At 37.2% G+C, this 23,663-nt stretch overlaps 1 protein-coding gene across 9 annotated transcripts in view; it reads right to left on the minus strand.

Moving 5' to 3' along the window:
• The window catches only part of CSNK1G1 (casein kinase 1 gamma 1), a 181,141-nt gene that overhangs the window by 50,782 nt on the left and 106,696 nt on the right, over positions 1 to 23,663 (minus strand). The window lies entirely within an intron of this gene.

A 23,663-nucleotide genomic window follows, 5' to 3' on the forward strand; every position in this document is an offset into this window, starting at 1 on the left:
TAATAGATTTCATTGTATTTCCTTTGACCACAGTAAATCTCTTACAAACTGTAACTGTAAGGTTATATATACACTGTACATATTAATCTTGTATATTTTCCCTGAGTAATATGAAATAGCCTTTCCATCCAACAATAGCATATTCTTATAAACACTGCTGGACTTATGGCTCACACATATATCAAGTTGTACAGAACAGGAAGTGAGGTGTATAACATTATACCTAACTTCCAGTCTGTCATAAATTTGACTTGGGTTAAATATACCAAATCAAGGATAATGGCTTCTTTATAGTCTAAGGTGTTATCTGAAAAGATAACATAATGCATTGTGAACGGTAACTATTCTAAGTAGAGATATTTTTAAATGCATATTAGGTTGAGAACTGAAATAGAACCACCTTGAAGCTTTTGGTAATTTGATATTACTGCCTAATAATGCCTTTCTTTCTTTTTTAAAAACTAAATTACCTAACTATGAAGCAAATTCAAATAAGTTCCATATTCATATTAATATCTGGATATAAAAATATCTATTTTATATTTCAATGTAAAAAAATAAGAATATGTTGGTTATGACTATCTTCTAAAGTCAGGCTGGAGAATACCTTAAAGGACATAATGTCCTTGGCAAGTCCTTCTTTTGTTTTGTTTATATAGTTTATTTTTTAATGAAAATAGGATGGTTTTTCTCCAAAATTAAACTGTTTCTCTTTTCAGTCTCATCAATGGTAATGGTTTCTAGCACAACTACTAAATATTGTATAATGTTTATGATCAGGATTTACTAATACATGGGGAATTACCAGCAGGGAAAACAATAATATTAAACATATACACTTAATAAGAAAGCAGAAAGAATAGGCAGAAAAGCCAGATGATATTCCATAGGAAGTAGAGAAAGGGAAAAATAAAAGCACAGCCTTAAAACTCACAGAATGACTCTATAAAAACAATGCATTATTACAAAGATGTAAGACAATACATAGTGTTTCTTTTAAAAAAAAGAACAGAATCCCTCTGATTTCTCTGACTCTGAAAAATGCCTCTCTACAATATGAACCAGTTCAACATATGAATCTATTAAAAATGCTGTTTTAATAACAAAAAAAGCTAGACCCAGAATTAAGGAATCAGGATTACTTTGTCTGTCCTTATAATGAAAAATGTTTTACAATCATCTTGTTCACAGGCGTCTTGGGAACTGGAATATTGCCAGACATACACTGCTAACACAAGCTCAAATTCGTATGGTGGGGGAAGAGACCATGAGGAAAGGCAAAAAGCAGAGGGATAATCTCGCATTTCTGAGCCACAGAAATTGGGCTTTTATAGCTTCCCTATTATATACACACAATTACTGAGACCCTGAGCCTTAAAGCAGGCTCAAAATCTTATTTATCCAAAGGAAAAGGGAAAGAAAGCTCAAGATAGGACAATTTCTTCTATAGCAGACAGCATCTAAGATACAAACTTTTAAAAGCATTATGTATACTGGGGGTAGGAGAAGGGTAACAGGCAGGGTACTTAATCTTTCCAAAGAAACTACCTCAGCTCAGGTGAGTTACTAACAGACTGACTTTACTCAGTAAATTAATGGGATTAAAAAACTCAGTCTTTGAAATTTTTCCATGTTCCTTAGTATTGTAGTTCCTGTGATTAAGTTATAAAGATGGAATATCTATTGGATTTCAAAAGGTACCTCAAAAGCTAAGAAAAGACCAATTCCTCTTAAAACATAGTTGAACAGTAACTAAAATATCAAGAAAGTTCTAGCAAGCAATTAGAGGAAATGAGAAGCAAAAAATGAGGTTACCCAAAGTATAGTGATCCCTTTTCTGACAACATGCCCATCTCCCATTACACTTTCTTTGTCCATGTGTCTGTATTCCCTACTCACAGAAGGCTATTTGAAGGCAGCAACTACCATGTGTTAATTATGATTGCATGTCATCACCTAGCACTGGTAGATATGCTAGTAAAACACATACTAAGTCAACAAATAAATACAACTCAATGCAATGCACTTGAGTTTTCTATTTGGAATGTCTGATTCTTTCCTCAAAATGCTAAAACACACACATACACCAAAGTAAATTCAGGTTTTAAATGTGCAGGGAATGCTAATACAATTTTTCTGAGTGCTTAATTAAATTTCATGGGAATCTTTTATTTTAAAAAATAGTTCTGTTAGGTAAGGCACAAATATGAAGACTCCAAGTAATTCAGAGTTGCAATATTTCTACATTGACTTTCTTCCGTGTATTTTCTCTTTTTGAGACAGAGTCTCACTCTGTTGCCCAGGCTAGAGTGCCATGGCGTCAGCCTAGCTCACAGCAATCTCAAACTCCTGGGCTCAAGCAATCCTTCTGACTCAGCCACCCGAGCGGCTGGGACTACAGGCATGCACCACCATGCCTGGCTAATTTTTTCTATGTATTTTTAGTTGGCCAATTAATTTGTTTCTATTTTTAGTAGAGACGGGGGTCTCACTCTTGCTCAGGCTGGTTTTGAACTCCTGACCTTGAGCGATCTTCCCGCCTCGGCCTCCCAGAGTGCTAGGATTAATAGGCATGAGCCACCACCACGCCCGGCCTCTTCTGTGTATTTTCTTCCACGATGGCCGTACAGGGTATCTATAAAACGTTTATCTTGCTGTTTTCATATGTGGGTAAACAACTATGCAAAATTACTCATTATAGTTAATAGCACTGAAAGCTATATACCAACAAATGTCTTTCCCTCTACCAAAACAGCACCTGGCCATCCAAACAGATTAAATGACGTACAAAATTAGTCATCTTAATAGTCTAATATACAAAGGAAATCTGATGACCTCTTCCTACTCATTTGCTCTCCCTCTCCATTTATAACAAATTCTTTATTTTGGTCCTGTCTAACTTGGAATTATGTGATCCTTTCTTTACTTAAGTAGCCCTTTCCTATTTCACTTGAATCTCACAGTCATCATACGATGAAAAATGGGAGAGTACTAATAACCCTATTTGACAGATGAAATAGAAACTCTGAGAAATATTGTAAGAACTTTCCTAGGTAACAGGGTTCCCAAATAATACAATCAGATCTCTCAACTCCAACCCAGTGCCCTCTTCCCTACACTAAGCTGTCTGCATTCTCTGACTCTGATGTTCTTTTTCATTGGCATGTTTGCCAAAGTTATTCTCCATGCTCTCCGACCTATCTCTTCCAAACCATGTGCCTTGCCCTTTTGGTTAATATTTTACTTTTTCCAGCAATTTTCTGTCATCTTTTCAGGATACAAACGCCCCACCCACTGTGCCCCACAGGCAGCTTGATGTGTCCCACACACTCTCTTGGTTCCCATTATTATTATTTTATTTATTTATTTATTTTAGAGATAGGGCCTCACTCAGTTGCCCAGGCTGGAGTACAATAAACCAATCATGGCTCACTGCAGCCTCAAACTCCTGGACTCAAGCAATCCTCCCTCTCAGTCTTCCAAGGAACTAGGACTAGAAGAGCATGTCAACATACCTGGCTAATCCCATTATTTTTATATCAGCTCCATGAATACTAACTTTTCATGTTTCTCATCATATGTTCATCTCTCTGCAGTTTTTTTTTTTTTTTTTTTTTTTTGAGACAGAGTCTCACTTTGTTGCCCAGGCTAGAGTGAGTGCCATGGCCTCAGCCTAGCTCACAGCAACCTCATAATCCTGGGCTCAAGCAATCCTACTGCCACAGCCTCCCGAGTAGCTGGGACTACAGGCATGTGCCACCATGCCTGGCTAATTTTTTCTATATATATTAGCTGGCCAATTAATTTCTATTTATAGTAGAGACGGGGTCTCACTCTTGCTCATGCTGGTTTCAAACTCCTGACCTTGAGCAATCCACTGGCCTCGGCCTCCCAGAGAGCTAGGATTATAGGCGTGGAGCCACTCTGCAGTTCTTGCCTGGCCTCTCTGCAGTTCTTGAGCCTTGTCAATTCCAGTCTCTGGTTTAGAATGGGGGCCACCTTTGGCATTACTTTTTTAAATTATAAAAGTGAATACACACGTGCACACATTTTAAACAATCGAACATAACAGCAAATCAAAAGCAATGTAAAATATATGAATAAAAAAATATTCACAACCATAAAGGCACATGATTAACAACATTGCACTACAACTTCATTTTTATTCTAATATTACGGGGTGAGCATTTTTTTCTTATCAACACATGGGCTTACCCCATTCATTTTAATAGCTATATAGCATTCTACCATATATCATATTTATTTAATTTTCCCCGTACTGATGGGCATTTAGATTGTTCCCATATATTTGTTATTAGAAACAGATATTATAGTGAACAGCTATTGCTTTTGCCTGGCCTGCATCTTTTTCTTTCTTCTAATAAAAACACCTTACTCTTGCAGTGAGAAAGCACCATTTCCTAAATGTTACTTCATGTGGTTAAAATGGGATCAACCCATTTCCCACTGCCACCCCAAGTATGTTAGTCAAGCCAGATTAATCAGAAATATTCCATCTGCATGCCCTGGGGAGGTGGGTCAAGGATGGGTGCTTGACCAATGTCAGCACAATGAGAGTCAACTCTAGGACTTTTGTGGAACTATACAGGGGAAGTTTGTTCTCTCTTATTTTTCCCTGATTGCTCAACTGGAAGGAGCTTAGCCTGGAGCTGCCAGGGACCACCACAAGGAAATAGCCTATTTGAGAATAAAGCTAACAAAGAGAAGGCAGAGCTCAGAAAAAAAGAGAGACAACATACCATACACCTGAGGAACAAGGATAGTGTGTTGGTCCTGGATCTAGGCAGCCTAAGATGAAAATATTTCTCTACTCCTTTCTTCTCTTCTCTCTCTCTCTCTCTCTCCCCTTCCCCCTTTATCTCTCAAGTGAGCTTGAACTAAGACTCTAGCCTTTGCAAATAAAAACATCTAGACAAATATGCACACAGTACTGCAAACAATCTTTTGTGCCTACATGTATGTGAATGTATCTTGAAGGTGACTTCCTTGAAGAGAAAATGCTTGCATATTTAACATTTTAGTATATAGTGCCAAATTGCCAGAGTTCTATAAATCCACTTTGGTCCCTGGTACCTCTCCAGTCCTGAACCTATTTTCAACATTTAGTGCTACAGTTCCATTAGTTGAGTATCCAGGTCCATAGAGTACTTAAAAATACTTTTAGAATCTGCCTTGACTCATTATTTCCAAAGCCCTAGGATTAGAGCTATCTCTTCTCTTATACTTTGCCACAGAGTGTTTGGAAGAGTCTCCTAGCTTTTTATCCAAAGTATCACAGATACTTCAAAGTCAGAAAAATCCTTCCTCCCACATTATTTGTTCAGTGCTATTATTTCTAATTAGTGCTAATTAGAAAATTTCACTCAAAGCATCACAAAACACTATTGGCAATAAACTCCTTTACAGTTTATGAAGTGTTTTCATATACGTTCTCCTATTTCTAACGAGCATGTAGGGTACTACTATCTCATTTTTATTGGTAAAGTAATTGATCTGAAGTGACTTGCTCAGGTCCTACAATAAATGCGTGGTACAGCCAGGACCTGAAACCCTTACTTCTGCTTCCAAGTCTCAGGCTGTTTTACTACACTACACATACTATTCATGCCCTAAGATCATAGACATTCAGAGTGGCAGCTGGTACTACTAGGTCACATTACTCTGACAGAAATTTAACTGATTTAAAGCTTTAGTAAAATATAGTCTGTACATGAACTTAAAGGACAACCACAAGATACTGATGATAATGTTCACAGATTATGAACTCAAGTAACGGAGAAAGAAATACTACTGTTACAAAAGTATAGGACAGACTACATCTGGAGTGCACTAGTGGTATTTTTAAAATACTACTACCAAGGAGTCAATCTTCAAATGAAGCCTAATAAATTAAACATGTCATTTAGGAATTCAGAAGACAATAAGGCATATGCTTAGATTAATACAGAAAATATAAAAAGCAGATAAGCATATGTTTTCATTAACTTTCGGCCCATTTAATAAATTGTTTCCAGAAGTACCCTGATGGGAAAAACAAAACAAAACCCACTAGAGAACAGTCTAATTACAGCACAGAGGCAGAATGTGCCCTATTACTGAACTCTCTTAATATTGTAATACTCTTCCTTAAGCATCAAAAAGGCTCTAGGAAAGTAAAGTGGTGTCACTATCATTTTCTGAATGGGATAGTAGAGGTTAAGTGGCTTACCACAGAATAACTGGTCACTGGAACAGATGCTGTAGCATACCATCCTTTTCTCACTTGGGCTTTTACCCAAATATCTCTGCAGTGAGAACAGATGTGACCTGATGGAGCATTCAAAATGACCTTATAATTTTGGTAACTGAGGAGGCATGAAGACTTGCAAGGAAGCAAAGCAAATTCATTTATCTTGTTGATATTCCGTTAGTCTGAGGAATAAATGTTGTGATGTCCCTGTTTCCAGTTTCAAATTCAATTAATTTCAAAAGATCTGATGGCTAGTTTGTCCATTCATCAACGATCACAAGTAAGAACAGGGTGAGCAGTAAAGAGGGGCCATCTAACCTTGACTAAAGGGGCTGGGAAAGGCTTCAGAGCAGGCCTTTCCCTGCTCTGAAGAGCAGGGGTCACAGGCTGAGTCTTAAAAAAGGGTTAAGAACTGATTAGACTGGAGTGGGGAGAGTGTCATCTTACTTGCTGAGGGAGTAGCAAGCATATAGGTAGCTAAAAGCACAGGGCAAAAGCAATGTAATAGCTCTTTGAAATTAGAAATACAAAGACTATTTTGTTTTCATCTGGAGTTTCTTCTAATTTTGAATCACCATGTGGAAAAATTATGGCAGAGGTCATGAATAAAATGGAAAGGAAAGAGATATCGGAGTAAATAAAAAGATCAAAAAAGTAAAAAAGAAGAAAAATAAGTATTTTATCTGAGTATTATATACCCATACTGTCTTAGGACATCTTTAATAAGATTATTACAGGATGTATTTTCTTTTAAGTATACACCAAGAACATACTATTGTACTACAGCAGCACTACCTAACATAAATACAATGTGAGCTACTACTAAGAGCTATGAATTTAATTTAAAATTTTCTAGAAGGCACATTTAAAAAGTATACACAGGCTGGGTGCAGTGGCTCATGCCTGTAATCCTAGCATTCTGGGAGGCTGAGGTGGGTGGATCATTTGAGCTCCGGAGTTCGAGACCAGCCTGAGCAAGAGTGAAACCCTGTCTCTACCAAAAATAGAAAGAAATTAATTGACCAACTAAAAATATATAGAAAAAATTAGCTGGGCATGGTGGCGCATGCCTGTAGTCCCAGCTACTCGGTAGGATGAGGCAGAAGGATCACTTAAGCCCAGAAGTTTGAGGTTGCTGTGAGCTAGGCTGCCGCTGCCAGGGTACTAGCAGGCAACAGAATGAGACTGTGTCTCAAAAAAAAAAAAAAAAAAAAAAAAAAGTAAAAATAAAAAAGGTAAAACTACGTTTAACAGTATATTTTATTTACCTCATATACAAACTATCATCACTTAAACATGTAATTAATTTTAAAATTACATTTTTAACTCTTTTGGGGGATACTAAATTTTTGAAATTCTGTATTTTATACTTACAACACATTCAAATTAGCCACATTCCAGATGCTCAATAGGCATGTGGCTAGTGGCACAGCTCTGAAAAGAGTTATGAAAGATATAAGGCTGGCTTATTTACCAAAGTGGAGCACAAAAGAGGTCCTATACTTAGTAATCTGTATGACCCCAACCAAGACTTCTTTAGCTCACAATTCTCTCTTTACAATGAACTCTCTAGAACTGCTTATTCTACTCATCTAGAGCCAATCACAGGTTGTCCCCCTTTTAGAATATAAGCCAAGAACAGTGGCTATCTTGTTCACCACTGTATCATCAGGATTTAGCTTAGAATAGTACTTAACCCAAGTGGGATGCTCAATGAATACCTCTTTAATAAATGCATGAACAGACACATACCAGCTTCTGGACCTTGGCTTATTTTCTACATGGACGGCTTTCCTTACTCTTCCATTTTAACACGTCCATATAAATCATACCTCTTTTTACAAAAAGTTCAGCACCACAGATGTCACCTTTTCTAATATCTTCCCTGTTTCCCAAAATTAAAAATCATTTTTTCCTTCAGAACTTCCATATTATTTTGTATACATGTTAAACAATATATAACAGCCCATGTTTTAGCTTGTGATTACAGTTACTTACATACATCAATGAGCTCCTTGAGGGTAGCAAAACTAACAATTTATCATGAACATACTGAAAGTTCAGTCAACATTAAATTCTCTTTCCAATTAGGCTCTCATATCCTGAAGGGAGGAGATCATCTTATTTATAATTCTGTGGCCCTCAAATTATCCAGGATAGTGCTAGGGGACAGCAGTATGTTTCTGTTAGTGAAAATTTCATCTCCTTGTATTATCACTAAAGTAGGTAAGAGATTACCTAGTGGCAGAAAAGAGATAATGAATTAAAGCAATATGATAGCAAGGAATGTCTTTGTGGCAAAAAAAAAAAAAAAAAAAAAAAAAAAAAGCAAAATATCAAGTATAAAGAAAGATGAAAATGCAGAAAAAAGTTAGAAGTGTGTTAGACTGCTAAAAGCACCAGAATGCAGAGACATACTGAGCTGACAAACTCTTCTTTTAATGGGTGGAATATAAATTACTTTTGTAGAGAGAAAATGACAATTGGTCACATATGTTAAAAATTTATCTTTTTGTTGGTTTTTGTCTTAAGCATGCTTATAAACAAGTTACATTCTACAAATACGAAAGGGCTTAGCTAGCAACTGGGTTACTATCTTGATAGTAGGCATGAGGAATTATCTATCTTTATGTAGTCGTTACTAGAACTTAAGGAAAATATTTTCTTACCAATGACACTGATAGGCACTGGAAAATAACTAGCTAAGTTTTTTTTTTCTTTTTTGAGACAGAGTCTCACTCTGTTGCCCAGGGTGGAGTGCCCTGGCTTCAACCTAGCTCACAGCAACCTCAAACTCCTGGGCTCAAGCGATTCTACTGCCTCATCCTCCCGAGTAGCTGGGACTACAGGCATGTGCCACCATGCCCGGCTAATTTTTTCTATATATGTTTAGTTGTTTGGCTAATTTCTTTCTATTTTTAGTAGAGACGGGATCTCACTCTTGCTCAGGCTGGTTTTGAACTCCTGACCTTGAGCGACCCGCCTGCAGTCTCCTAAGTAGCTGGGACTACAGTTATGCACCAACATGCCCGGCTAATTTTACATATATATATATATATATATTTTTTTTTTTTCAGTTTTCCAGGTAATTTCTACTTTTTTTAGTAGAGATGAGGTCTCAGTCTTGCTCAGGCTGGTCTCGAACTCCTGAGCTCAAACGATCTGCCCGCCTCGAACTCCCAGAGTGCTAACTAGTTAAGTTTTAATATAAGACAGTAGATACATATTTCTACCTTCCCATAACCCACAGGAATAATTCATTTCAATGGTTCATCTCTTTCTTTCCATAGTACTCCATAGCTTTGAGGATGCTAAATGAGGATGCTAATTCATTTCAATGGTTCACCTCTTTCTTTCCATAGTACTCCATAGCTTTGAGGATGCTAAATGAGGATGCTAATTCATTTCAATGGTTCATCTCTTTCTTTCCATAGTACTCTATAGCTTTGAGGATGCTAAATGTTACCTCCCTTCTAAATGATTAACCTTGACATACTGCGAGGTAGGAGGAGGAGTGACTGAGGGCTGTGGTCAGTCCTATGATAGTCATGAGCTAACTGTAGCCCTTATTTTGGATTGAAACTTCCCCTGTCTTTGATCTCCTTCAATAAGCATTCTCTAAGGGCAGTTGCTACTCAGTGCCTGAGGAATGGCTGTAAGGATATGGAAGGAAGAGAAACACGTAGGTATGTATTAATATTAATAGTAAGAGAGATTTGAGTAAAGACAAAAAAGTCAAGCAAGACTCAGAATTAAAGGGAAAAAATGGCAACACAACCTTTAGGGTCTTTTAATTTTCATTTATAAGTAAGCTTTCTCTGAGCAGGCTTCAGTGACTGACCTTTTCCAAACCTCTGCCTGCATAAGTTCCATATCATTTTCTGGAACTAATGACCACTCTCCAGCCCAGTTACTTGGGTCTATTTTTGGAAGCTTACCTTCTATTTTTTCATGTCCCTTAAAAGAAGACAAAATCAAAGTAACAAATTCTGCCTTCACACTGAGCAAATACCTCTGGCAGTTCTGCACTTTGTAAAAACAACACACTGAAAAGGTGTTAGCACTTTGTGTTACTGTGAGGTGTATACGGGCCAAATAATTTCTATAATAAACTCACAACACTCTATTTGTAATTAAAGAACTTATTGGTCTAAAATGTTTAAAATAGAAGTGTTTTTCTTTTGCAGGGAGAAAGATTCTCTCAAATCTTATTTATGTAATTAAAGATAATTACTCTATATGTCTCAGAGCTATTTGAGAGTTTTAAGGGGCAGAGAAGAGCCACATGGAGTTTGGCTGTAACAGATAAGCCAAGTCTCTTACAGCATTACATATGAACTTTCTTTCCCTTATATTATACTTCACAATATAGTAGAGTACTACAGTAGAGTATACTGTTAGCCATAATACGAGAAATGTTCCAAAAATAACAGTTTTGGCTCCCACCCCAAAACTAGTATAGTTAGTTAATAAAGGTTAGGGTCATCAAGTGCCATCCTTGGAAGAAGAGGTGGAAATTTATAGTATCACTATTTTGAGCTCCATTAAAGACTAGCAATTATTACTACTGAGTATGTGAATTACACCTTTCCAAGCCCAGCAAATAAAACAAGGCTTTCTATTTTTTTCTCACAAAATTAAACATTAGCCATAGACTGGACTTAAGCTGCAACATCAATGGAAGCATTTAAATGCCCTTTAAAAATGTTTCCTGACAATGTAGGTGGATTTGGATTATCTCTCCCCTCCCCTATCCTCTTCCCTTCTCTAAGGAAAAAATGACCAGACCACACTTCTCCTTGTCTAAAGTTTGTTCCATATACTATGACAGAGCTGCTTTTCACATACAGATCTCAGGTTCTTGCTAGTGACTCACCAACTCAGGCACACTTTTATATTTAGGTCGTGCTGCTCCCTAAGAGGAACAATTGTGACACTGGTGCTGCTCCTTCTGTAAAGTATATTCAAAGGCTCAGATATTTTCAAACACCCCTCTCACCCTTTACCCAGTGGACAAGACTATAACTTTTTGTTTGTTTTTACTAATAATATGAGGCTTCTGCTGTTGCCCTAATATTTACTTATTTCACATAGGCCACTCACACAGAAGGAAGAGTTCCTCAGGGGTAAAAGTTTGGCAGTTTTGGTTTTTTTCCCCCAAACTAGTATAGTTAGTTAATAAAGGTTAAGGTCATGAAGTGGCATCCTTGGAAGAATAGATGACCAGGCTGGAGAGCAGTGGCCCAATCATAGCTCACTGCAGCCACACACTCCTGGGCTCAAGGAATCCTTTTACCTCAGCTTCCCAAGTAGGTAGGATTATAGGTGAGTTCCAACTCACCTGGCTTGCCTCTCTTAATAGAGGCCCAAAGCAGGTTTATCTCCTAAGACAATTCTTTTTTTTTTTTTTGAGACTCACTCTGTTGCCTGGGCTAGAGTGCTGTAGCATCAGTCTAGCTCACAGCAACCTCAAACTCCTGGGCTCAAGCAATCCTTCTGCCTCAGTCTCCCAAATAGCTGGGACTACAGGCATGCACCACCATGCCTGGCTAATTTTTCTATATATTTTTAGTTGTACAATTAATTTCTTTCTATTTTTAGTAAAGACGGAGTCTCACTCTTGCTCAGGCTGGTTTCGAACTCCTGACCTTAAGCGATCCTCCCGCCCGGCCTCCCAGAGTGCTAGGATTACAGCCTGGCCTCCTAAGACAATTCTTTTCCAACAAGAGTTGGTTAAGTACAACTCATTGTGGAAGGGGCAGTTCTCTTTCTGGGAGTAATCATTGCCTTATGCAAGGACACCACAGTTAGCTGCTTACCATTCTCTTGTCATACTGTTAACTATTTTCTCTCAGTTCTTTTTATTTTTGAGACAGGGTCTCACTCTGTTGCCTGGGCTAGAATGCAGTACCATTATCATAGCTAACTGCAACCTCAAACTCCTGGGCTCCAGTGATCACCCTACCTCAGACTCCGGGGTAGCCTGGACTACAGCTGCAAGCCATGATGCCTGGCTAATTTTACTACTTTTTGTACAGATGGGGTCTTGCTCTTGCTCAGGTTTCATCTACCTCCTCTTTTTTTTTTTGAGACAGAGTCTCACTTTGTTGCCCAGGCTAGAGTGAATGCCGTAGCGTCTGCCTAACTCACAGCAACCTCAAACTCCTGGCCTCAAGCGATCCTACTGCCTCAGCCTCCTGAGTAGCTGGGACTACAGACATGTGTCACCATCCCCGGCTAATTTTTTCTATATATATATTAGTTGGCCAATTAATTTCTTTCTATTTATAGTAGAGACGGGGTCTCTCTCTTGCTCAGGCTGGTTTCGAACTCCTGACCTTGAGCAATCCACCCACCTTGGCCTTCCAGAGTGCTAGGATTACAGGCGTGAGCCACCGTGCCCAGCCCATCTACCTCCTCTTAAACCAGCATTCCTAAATACTCACTATGTATAAGATACTACATTAGATGCTTTAGGGAGGAAAGAGAAAATAAGATAAATAAGACAGACTCTGCTTTTAGGGAACTTATTGGCAGAAATCAGAGGTAAACAGCTAACGTGATACTAGAAAGATCTTAAGTCAAGCCTTTCATTAAAAATTAGTAAAATAAAGGAAGGCATGATGTATAATGGCATGAAAACCAAATTTACTTAATTAAATAAAATCATACATGCTTAGGAAAAAAATTTTATGAAAATAAAAACTATCATAAATTATTTTATAGATGTATATACCTTATTATATATATGTGTGTGTATATATACACTTAGCATTACTGCATATATTATTAATACTTATCCATAATATGCAGTATATAATCATATTGAACATAATCATATACACAAATCCAGTTAGACTATACTCTATGGGCAATCTAATGGATTTTTCTTTTCTTTTTTTCCTTTTATCTTTTCGTCAGAAATGAACTATGAAAGATTTTTCAAAGCTAACTTTAATTACACGTGATTTTCACCTAATGTGCTAATTTTAGGTCCTAACCTCACACATGACTTCATTATAGTTAACAGTTGGTTTCCTGAGAAAAAACTATGACCCATGAAATCCTAGCATAACATAGCTGTAAACTAATAGGCAGGTGTGATCTGTGATAACTGGTATTGGTCTAGTTATTTGACATTATTATGTTATTCCAAGAGCCAACTGAACTCAAATATGGTGGTGTAAGAGGTATCTTAGGTTTTGAACAATGCCTCTAGACTCAAAGTGGCCCAGAGACTCACTTGCTACTAATGGCCCCATACTGACAGTGCCTCAACACAGGAATTATGACCAGCACAGAGACAGGTCCCAACAACTTACTAACATCTTATCTTTTTTGATTTGTTTTCAATATTTCAATTATTTTTAAATAACATTCATCTTGTTTAAATTATTTTAACCCTTTAGTATCACATATCTCAAATCCAAATTGGATAATAAAGCTAAAAGACTATGATCTGTTTGAAATTTATACTTTATACCGTCAATAAACAGACCCTCATCTTACCTTTACATCAAAAAGATTTTAATAAAAAATGTACGATGTATTTTTTATAGACTAAGGAAATACATATGTACATAGTACCTATAAGTGGAGAGATCAAATCTTTCTTTTTTTTTTTTTTTTTTTTTTTTTTTTTTTTTTTGAGACAGAGTCTCGCTTTGTTACCCAGGCTAGAGTGAGTGCCGTGGCGTCAGCCTAGCTCACAGCAACCTCAAACTCCTGGGCTCGAGCGATCCTTCTGTCTCAGCCTCCCGAGTAGCTGGGACTACAGGCATGCGCCACCATGCCCGGCTAATTTTTTTTTTTTTTTATATATATCAGTTGGCCAATTAGTTTCTTTCTATTTATAGTAGAGACGGGGTCTCGCTCTTGCTCAGGCTGGTTTTGAACTCCTGACCTTGAGCAATCCGCCCGCCTCGGCCTCCCAGAGAGCTAGGATTACAGGCGTGAGCCACCGCGCCCGGCCTCAAATCTTTCTTATATGTATAATATATATATAATTTATATACATATCTATTTTTTTGAGACAAAGTCTTGCTGTGTTGCCCTAACTAGATCGCAGAGGCATCGTAGCTCACTGCAACCTCAAACTCCAGGACTTGAGTGATCCTCCTGCCTCAGCCCCCCAGAGTATTAGGATTACAAGTATGAGCCACTTCACCTGACCTATATGTTTTACTAAACTTTCAGTGATGTTAGTTTTCTTTAGAACTTCCAAATTACTTTTTTTAAATGAAACTTTTTTCTTTTACTTCTGGGAAGCTGCACATAGGCAACTGCAAATACCATGCTTCCCCGAAAATAAGACAGGGTCTTATATTTATTTTTCCTCAAAAAGACATCCTAAGGCTTATTTTCAGGAGATGTGTTATTTTTTTTAAAGTATTGTACAACAATCTACATTTATTCAAATATAGTTAAGTTGTCTTCTTCTGGAACATCATCATAACTCTCCAAAGCCCGAATTCCATCCTGAATTTCTTGCGACTCTATTTCCTTTAGAACCATTGGCCCCAATGTCTCACGTCACGTAATAGAGCTCTCATGGGGCAGATGAGAAGGGCTGCTCGTTCTCTTCACTGCGCAGATACGCTGCATAGCCACGCCCATCACTAGGTCTTATTTTCCAGGTAGGGCTTATATTGCGCAAAATGCTTAGAAATCGTGCTAGGGCTTATTTTATGGGTAGGTCTTATTTTTGGGGAAACACAGTACCTTCTCTAAAATTATTCCCTGATTTAAGTAGCAGAGTGGCAGATCTAAAGAGCTATTTTTGCTGAACTGTAACTGTTAAGTGTAGAGCCAAGTTGATGAGAAAGTTGATGACATATGCCCACTGGTTCGATGTGATTGGGTCCAAATAAATCTCTAGCCACTCATTCACTTACATATTGTCTATGGCTGCTTTTGTGGGACAAGAGCAAAGGTGAATAGCTGCAACACAGACAGCTGGCCCTCAAAGCCTAAAATATTAATCTTTACTATCTGGCCCTTTATGCCAATTAGGTCTAAAGATCTGTAATGCTATGGCCACTGTGGATGAGAACCACACATAAATTCCTACCTTCAAAAAGCTTAAATTCAGAATTTTCACCATAGAGCTCTTGGTTGCTCAGAGCTCAAAAATAACAGTGAATAGGTAAGTCTCTGACTGCATACTAAATCTCTGTAGAAATAATTTGAAGACCTCACACTAAAATCCTGAATTTTATTCACTCATCTCTATTCCACTTCCTTACTGTAGTTAATCAAGAATAGCTGGCATGGCAAATGAAGAAGAGGCTGAGAGTATGGAGAGGAGTGTTTGGAAGACAGAGAGAAGCTGCAACTTGGTGATCTCATTGCCAGTGAAATACTGCTGCAAGCGTTTATATGATGAGATTTCATCAATTTAATAGACATTTATTGAGTCTCTTCTTTGGATGAAGTGATATGCACGTAATACAATAATGAATAAAAGATGCTTCTTGCCCCTAAAAAGCTCATAATCCAGCAGCATATTACACTGCAAAAAGTTCAGAATTAGTGATACAGCTCTCTCTGTAAGGCCTCTCATTAAAGCACCTCAAGAGTAGCATATACTTCATTGAGGTAATTTCTATATTCTGCAAAATGAATGGAGTAATTAAAAAAAGAATGGGAGCTTTGCTCACAGCCATGCTACAGCATGGGTCAGCAACTATAGCTCACAAGTGAAACCTGGCCCACTTGCTTTTGTATGACTGGCAAACTAAAAATGGTTTCTACATTTTTAAATGTTTGAAAAAAAAATCTAAAGAAGAATAATATTTTATGACATGAAAATTACATAAAATTCAAATTTCGGCATATGTAAAGAAAGTTTTACTGGAGTACAGCTCATTCATTTACATATTGTCCATGGCTGTCTTTGTAAAGCTGAGTAGCTGCAACACAGACAGCTGGCCCACAAAGCCTAAAATATTTACTATCTGGTCCTTTATTCTATCTGCCTTCATAATATATCTTATCTTCCACACAACTGGCAAAAGGCAATCTAAATATATCTATCCTTCCTTTTCCTGGAGGGTAATGATATCCACTAACATTTCCACAGACTGCTGTAACTTTACTTGTGGTGTCTCAGGAGTTCAGAATCAATAACACCACTTCCTTTGAGAATTCATAAATGAATCCAGTTATAAGGATCAAACATTAATTGAACCAGTTAGCCTCATCCCTGCATAACGGTTTCAAGTTGATTTTACATAACAAAAAATAGTATAATTTGATCTTTTTTTCTGGGGTCCAAGTGTCCCCTCCAAACTGGCATGAAAGGTTGTGAAGTTGTGGAAGTGAAAGCATTTGTTCTCACCAAGGAGACTCAAGTGAGGAAAATAATATTTCAATCTGACCACATTTAGCTCCTCTGAAAGAAACAAACATTTCCCTAAAAATGACAGATGTGATTGGTTCACCATAACTGGAATTCTGATCTGCTGAGTCAGAGAAAGGATTGAAAATTATTAATTCACTATTACTTAAGAATCCATCAGAAGTTTTCTAAGGCTGAAATGATTTTACGTCTTCATTCTGATTTTTGAAAACAGCTTTGAAACAATGTAAATTTTAAGAATATTTCCACTTTTACAGAAAAGTTATATCTTCAGTTCCAATGTAAAACAATACTGCCTTGTTTTTATAAGGTACTTTTCCATTAAGAATTCAAGGCCTTTATAGATATTACCTCATTCAACTCCAGCAGGTCTGCAAACTCGGTAAGAAACAAGGTTTTCCTGTTATGTGAATAAGGAAACTGAGGCATAGCAGGGCACATGGTTAACCTGGAGTCACATAGAAAACAGTGGGGAAAACATGGGCTGAATCTTTTTCCTCCATTGAATTCTTGGCTATCTTCACTTATTCACACTACCCAGAATTAGAGATGGCAATGTCTAAATACAGTCCATAAAATGTAATTTCAAGGCTGCCCATTTATACTAACTAAGATATCTTTTCCCTGAATTTAGTAGTATTTGTTTCCTTTCTCTATAATACTTGTGGTAGAGAGACCTCTGGAAAATTTATACATTACAAGAAAGGATCCAGATTTTACTTTGTTTTATCAAGTTCACTATTTCATCCTTTCTTCCATTGTCATGTAAACTTTCTACCCAAATGGTGACAGAAAGGTTTCTTCTAAATTCCTTAAGCACTCATAAGGGACAGACTTGATACCAAGAGGGAACCCCTCCAATAAGTCTCCTTACTGTAGGAAAAATGAGAATAGGAGGACTCCAAAGCCCTTGCCATTAAGGATATAAACATCTTACCATCAACGCCACCACAAAAATTCTAAAGCCTAGGCCACTGAAGCACCCAGTTACTGCTGACATTTAACACAGCTGAAAAGAGTGCACAGAGACTTTATCACTGCACCTACCCAGACAACAGTCACAACACCTGTTGCAACTGGCATACTAATACCTAAATGCAGGCAGAAGTCCTTCTCTATAAAAGACACTAAAAAATTTGGAAGAGGCAGCTGTTCCATTAGATGCACAGACATCAACACAGGAATGCAAGAAACACAAAAAAATCAAGGAAATAGGTCACCATCAAAGGAACATAACTCTCTAGTAACAGAATCCAATGAAAAGGAAATCGACAAATTGCCAGAAAAGGAATTCAAAATAATGATCTTAAGGGAACTTAATGAGATACAAGAAAATATAGATAGGCAATTCAACAAAATCAGAAAAATAATTCATGATATAAACAAGAAATTCAGTAAGAAGAAATATATCATAAAAAGAAGCAAACAGAAACTCTGCAGTTGAAAAATTCAATGAATTAAATAAAAAATACACTGTGAGCTTCACCCACAGACTTGATCAAGCAGAAGAAAGAATCTGAACTTGAAGATAGGCTATTTGAAATTACCCAGTTAAAAAAATAATAAAAACAAAAAAGAAAGAAGACAGCCTGCAACACTTGTGGGACACCATCAAGCAAAGAAATATTCATATTATAGAATTTCCAGGAGGAGAGATGGAAAAAGGCATTTTAAAAACCCTATATAATAAAACAATAGCTAAAAACTTCTGAAGTCTGAGGAGAGACATGGACATCCAGATGTAGAAGCTCAAAGGTTCTCAAATACATTCAACCCAAAAAGATCTACCCCAAAAAGCATATTATAGTGAAATTGTGAAAAGTCACAGACAAAGAATTCTAAAAATGGCAAGAAAAAAGAGTCAAGTCACATAAGGGAATCTCCATTAGACTAACAGATTTCTCAGCAGACACCACACAGGCCAAGAAAGAAGCACTGAAAAGAAAAAAAATTGTCACCTAAGAATACTATACTCGGCAAACCTGTCCTTCAAAAACAAGGGAGAAATACAGACTTTACCAGACAAGCAAAAACAGAGAATTCATCATCATTAGACCAACTTTATAAAAATGCTCAAGAGAGCTGCATCTCCAAGTGAAAAGACCATAATCACAATCAAGAAAACATGCAAAGAGGCCAGACACAGTGGTTCACACCTGTAATCCTAGAAATTTGGGAGGCCGAGGCGGGAGGATCGCTTGAGGCCAGGAGTTAAAGACAAGCCTACACAAAAGCAAGACCCCCATATCTACAAAAATTTAGAAAAAATTAGCCAGGCATGGTGGCGTGCACCTGTAGTCCCAGCTACTCAGAAGGCTGAGTCAGGCAGATTGCTTGAACCTAGGAGTTTGAGGTTATAGTGAGCTATGATGATGCCACTACACTCTAGTCCAAGAGACAGAGATGCTGTCTCAAAGAAACAACCACCACCACCAAAAAAACCCCATGCAAACATATAAAACTCAATGGTAAAGCAGATATACAATGGAGAAATAATCAAATTTTCTTACTACAGAAAACCACCAAACTGCAATGATGAACAATAAGATAGAAAGGAAAAAAAGGAATAAGAAAACCAGGAAACGATCAACAAAATGACAAAAGTAACTCCTTGCCTATCAATAATAACCTTGAATATGAACAGATTAAATTCACCCACTTAAAAAAGATGTAGACTGGCTCAATGGAAAAAAACATGACCTTACTGTATGCTGCTTAAAAGAAACTCACTTCACCTGTAGACACTTATAGACTGAAAGTGAAGGAAAAGAAAAATATATTCCACACAAATGGAAACCAAAAATGAGCAGGAGTAGCTACACTTAGATAAACCAGGCTTTAAGTCAAAACTTTAAAAAGAAAAAAATAAGATAAGACACAGGGTCTGGCTCTGTTGCCCAGGCTGGAGTGCAGTGGTGAAAACATAGCTCACTGTAAACTCTAACTCCTGACCTCAAGTGATCCTCCTACCTCATGCTCCCTAGTTGCTAGGATTACCAGAGTGAGCCACTGTTTTTTAAGTTTCTTAAAATAAATGAAAACAGAAACATAACAAAACCCATCTCATACAGAAAAAGCATCACTGAGAGGCAAGTTTATACCAATAAACACCTACATCAAAAAAGGAGATAGGCCAAATGCAATGGCTCATGCCTGTAATCTCAGCACTTTGGGAGGCTAAAATGAGGGGATCACTTGAGCCCAGGAATTCAAGGTTAGAATGAGCTATGATCATGCCACTTCACTCCAACCTGGGTGACAAACAAAGACCCTCTCTCAAAAGAAATTTTTTTTTTTTTTTTTTTTTGAGACAGAGTCTCACTTTCTTGCCCAGGCTAGAGTGAGTGCCATGGCGTCAGCCTGGCTCACAGCAACCTCAATCTCCTGGGCTCAGCGATCCTACTGCCTCAGCCTCCCTAGTAGCTGGGACTACAGGCATGCGCCACCATGCCCGGCTAATTTTTTTTGTATATATATTTTTAGTTAGTCAATTAATTTCTTTCTATATTTTGGTAGAGACGGGGTCTTGCTCAGGCTGGTTTTGAACTCCTGACCTCAAGCAATCCGCCCGCCTCGGCCTCCCAGAGTGCTAGGATTACAGGCGTGAGCCACCGCGCCCGGCCTCAAAAGAAATTTTTAAAAAGTTATCTGGGTGTGGTGGTATATGCCTGTAGTCATAGATACTAGGGAAGCTGAGGCAGGAGAATCACTTCAGCCCAGGAATTCGAGGTTACAGTGAGCTATGATCATGCCACTGCACTCCAACCTGTGCAACAGGAGACTCTCACACACATACATAAAAATGTAGAGAGATATTGGCTGGGCGTGGTGGTCCTGGGATAACACTTGTAATCCCAGGACTTTGGGAGGCCAAGGCTCGAGCCCAGGAGTTTGATGCTGCAGTGAGCTATGACTGTACCACTACATTCCAGCCTGGTTGACAGAGGGAAACCCTGTCTCTTTAAAGAAGAAAAAAAAGTCGATTTTAAATAAACAACCTAATGATGCATCTCAAGGAACTAGAAAAGCAAGAACAAACTAAACCCAAATTCAGTAGAAGGAAAGAAAAAATAAACATCAGAGCAGAAATAAACAAAACTGATAAAAAAAAAAACCACAAAAGAATAAAACAAAAAGTTTTTTGAAAAGATAATCAAAACTGATAAACCATTAGCTACACTAATCAAGAAAAAAAAAGACCCAAATAAATAAAATTAGAATCAAAAAAGGAGATACTACAACTGATACCACAGAAATATAAAGGATCACTAGATACTATTGTGAACTATACACCAACAAACTGGAAAACAGATCAATGGAAATAGATAAATTCCTGGATAAGACGGAACCAAGAAGAAATAGACAACCTGAACAGACCAAAAGCAAGTAACAAGATTGAAGCAGTAATAAAGACTCTCCCATCAAAGGGAAGCCCAGGACCTGATGGCATCACCACTGAATTCTACCATACATTTAAAGAAGAACTGATACTAAATTCTTCTCAAACTTTTCCAGAAAATGGAAGAAGAGAGAATTCTTCCAAACACATTCTGCATCCCGGCTTTACTCTGATACCAAAACCAGACAAGGACACAACAACAACAACAAAAAATGAAAACTATAGGCCAATATCCCTGATGAACACAGATGCAAAAAACCACAACAAAATGCTAGGAAACTGAATCCAGCAGCACATTAAAAAGATCATTCACCATGATGAAGTGTGATTCATCCCAGGGATGCAAGGATGGTTCAACATATACAAATTGAGAAATATGATACATCACACCAACAGAATCAAGGACAAAAACCATATCATCTCAAAAGATGCAGAAAAGGCATCTGCTAAAATTTAACATTGCTTCATGATAAAAACTCTCAACAAATTAGGTATTGAGGAAATATACCTCAACACAAATAAAGGCCTTATATGACAAACCCACAGCTAACATCATACTGACTGGGGAAAAGCTTTTCCTCTAAGAATTGGAACAAGACAAAGATGTCCCCTTTGACCACTCTTAATCAACATAGTACTCAAAGTCCTATCTAGAACAATTAGGCAAGAGAAAGAAAGAAAGGACATCTATATTAGAAAGTAGGAAGTCAAATTGTTCCTGTTTGCCAAGGACAAGATCATATATACAACAAATCTCAAAAGACTCCACCAAAATACTATCAGAACTTATAAATGAATTCAGTAAAGGTGCAGGATACAAAATCAACATATAAAAATCAGTAGTGTTTCTGTATGCCAACAATGATCTGGGAAAAAAATCAAGAAAGCAATCCCATTTACAATAGCTATTAATACAAAAATAAAATACCTAAGAATACATTTAACCAAGGAGGTAAAGGAGCTCTACAAGGAAAACTACAAAACACTGATGAAAGAAATTGAAGAAGTCACAAAAAAAGAGAAAGACAATCCATTTTCACGAATTGGAAGAATTAACATTATGAAAATGAACATGCTGTCAATAAATTCAATGCAGACTGTATCAAAATACCAATGACATTCTTCATAGAACTAGAAAAACAATCCAAAATATAGTTTCATATGAAACCACAGAAGACCCTGAATAGCCAAAGCAATCCTGAGCAAAAGGAAAAAAGCTGGAGGCATCACATTTCTTGATGTCAAAATACAATACAAAGCTATAATAACCCAAACAGAATAGTACTGGCATAAAGACAGACACACATACCAATGGAACAAAATAAAGAACCCAGAAATAAATCCACATATTAGTCAACTGATTTTCGACAAACATTTAGTAGGGAAAGGACTGTGTCTTCAATAAATCATGCTGGGGAAACTGGATATCCAATGCAGAAGAATAATAAAACTGGATCCCTATCCCTTACGATATAGAAAAATCAAATCAAAATGGATTAGAGACTTAAATATAAGACCTGAAACCATGAAACTACTAAAAGAACACTGGAGAAATGCTTCAGGCCATTGGTCTTGGCAAAGACCTTTTGTGTAGGACCTCAAAAGAGTTGTCACCCATTTATGTGTGAGCTAAAAAAACCTTTATCTCATGGAGGTACAGAATAAAATGATGGTTATCAGAGGATAGGAAGGCTTGAGGATGAAGAGAAATTGGTTAATGGGTACAAAAATATAATTAGATAGAAGAAATAAATTCTAGTGTTTGACAGCACAGCACGGTGGCTGTAATTAACAATAGCTTATTGTATATTTCAAAATAGGTAAAGGAGAAGATTTGAAATGTTCCAAACACAAAGAAATGATCAATGTTTGAAGTGAAAGATATTCTAATCATCCTGAATTGACAATTACACATTGTATGCATATATCAAAATATCACATGTACCCCATAAATATGTACAATTATTATGTATCAATTTTAAAAAAGTGCCTATTAAGTATTGAACATGTTCTCTTGCTTTCTCTGCCCAATGAGATTTTGTCATGGCTTTGTTGTATTTGTGAAGTTTCAATAAAGATCTTGTCATTTCTTTGAGGATTAGCTTCTCCTTTACAAGACAGCCAAAGCAGAATAGTCATTATTAGCAGATTAAAATAGCTGCTGGAAAGCCAAGATGTGACAACTCAGACTTAGATTGGCTACAGTTATATTTATTACTAGAACCCTTGACTTTTTCCCAGGAAGGCTGATGGATGCAAGTAGAATTAAGTGTTTTAACAAGAGCAAGATGAGTTGCTCAACTCCTTTAGGATCACTCAGTACAATTAAGAAGGCTCCAGAAGCAAAGAGATCATTATAGTTTCTGTTTCTACTACAGTTAGGACTTTCCAAATGCCCAGTTGTAGGAATTTACCATAACCTACTCTAGTACTTTTATTAACAATGTTTAAGTTATTGTTCAAAACCAGTGTCCCTAAGAAATAGACAACTTAACTCTGGGAACAGTAATGAAGGCAATTTTACAGCTTCAGTCTATGTCAGAGATTGCCACCATATTTTATCTACTTGCATTCTCATTTTTCTATCTAGAGTCCTATTTTCTTGCCATTTGCCTCCCTTCCCAATCCCCAATCCTTTCATTTGTTCCTACCTT

The sequence above is a fragment of the Microcebus murinus genome, chromosome 6 (genome assembly GCF_040939455.1).
Source record: "Microcebus murinus isolate Inina chromosome 6, M.murinus_Inina_mat1.0, whole genome shotgun sequence".
Taxonomy (NCBI): Eukaryota; Metazoa; Chordata; class Mammalia; order Primates; family Cheirogaleidae; genus Microcebus; species Microcebus murinus.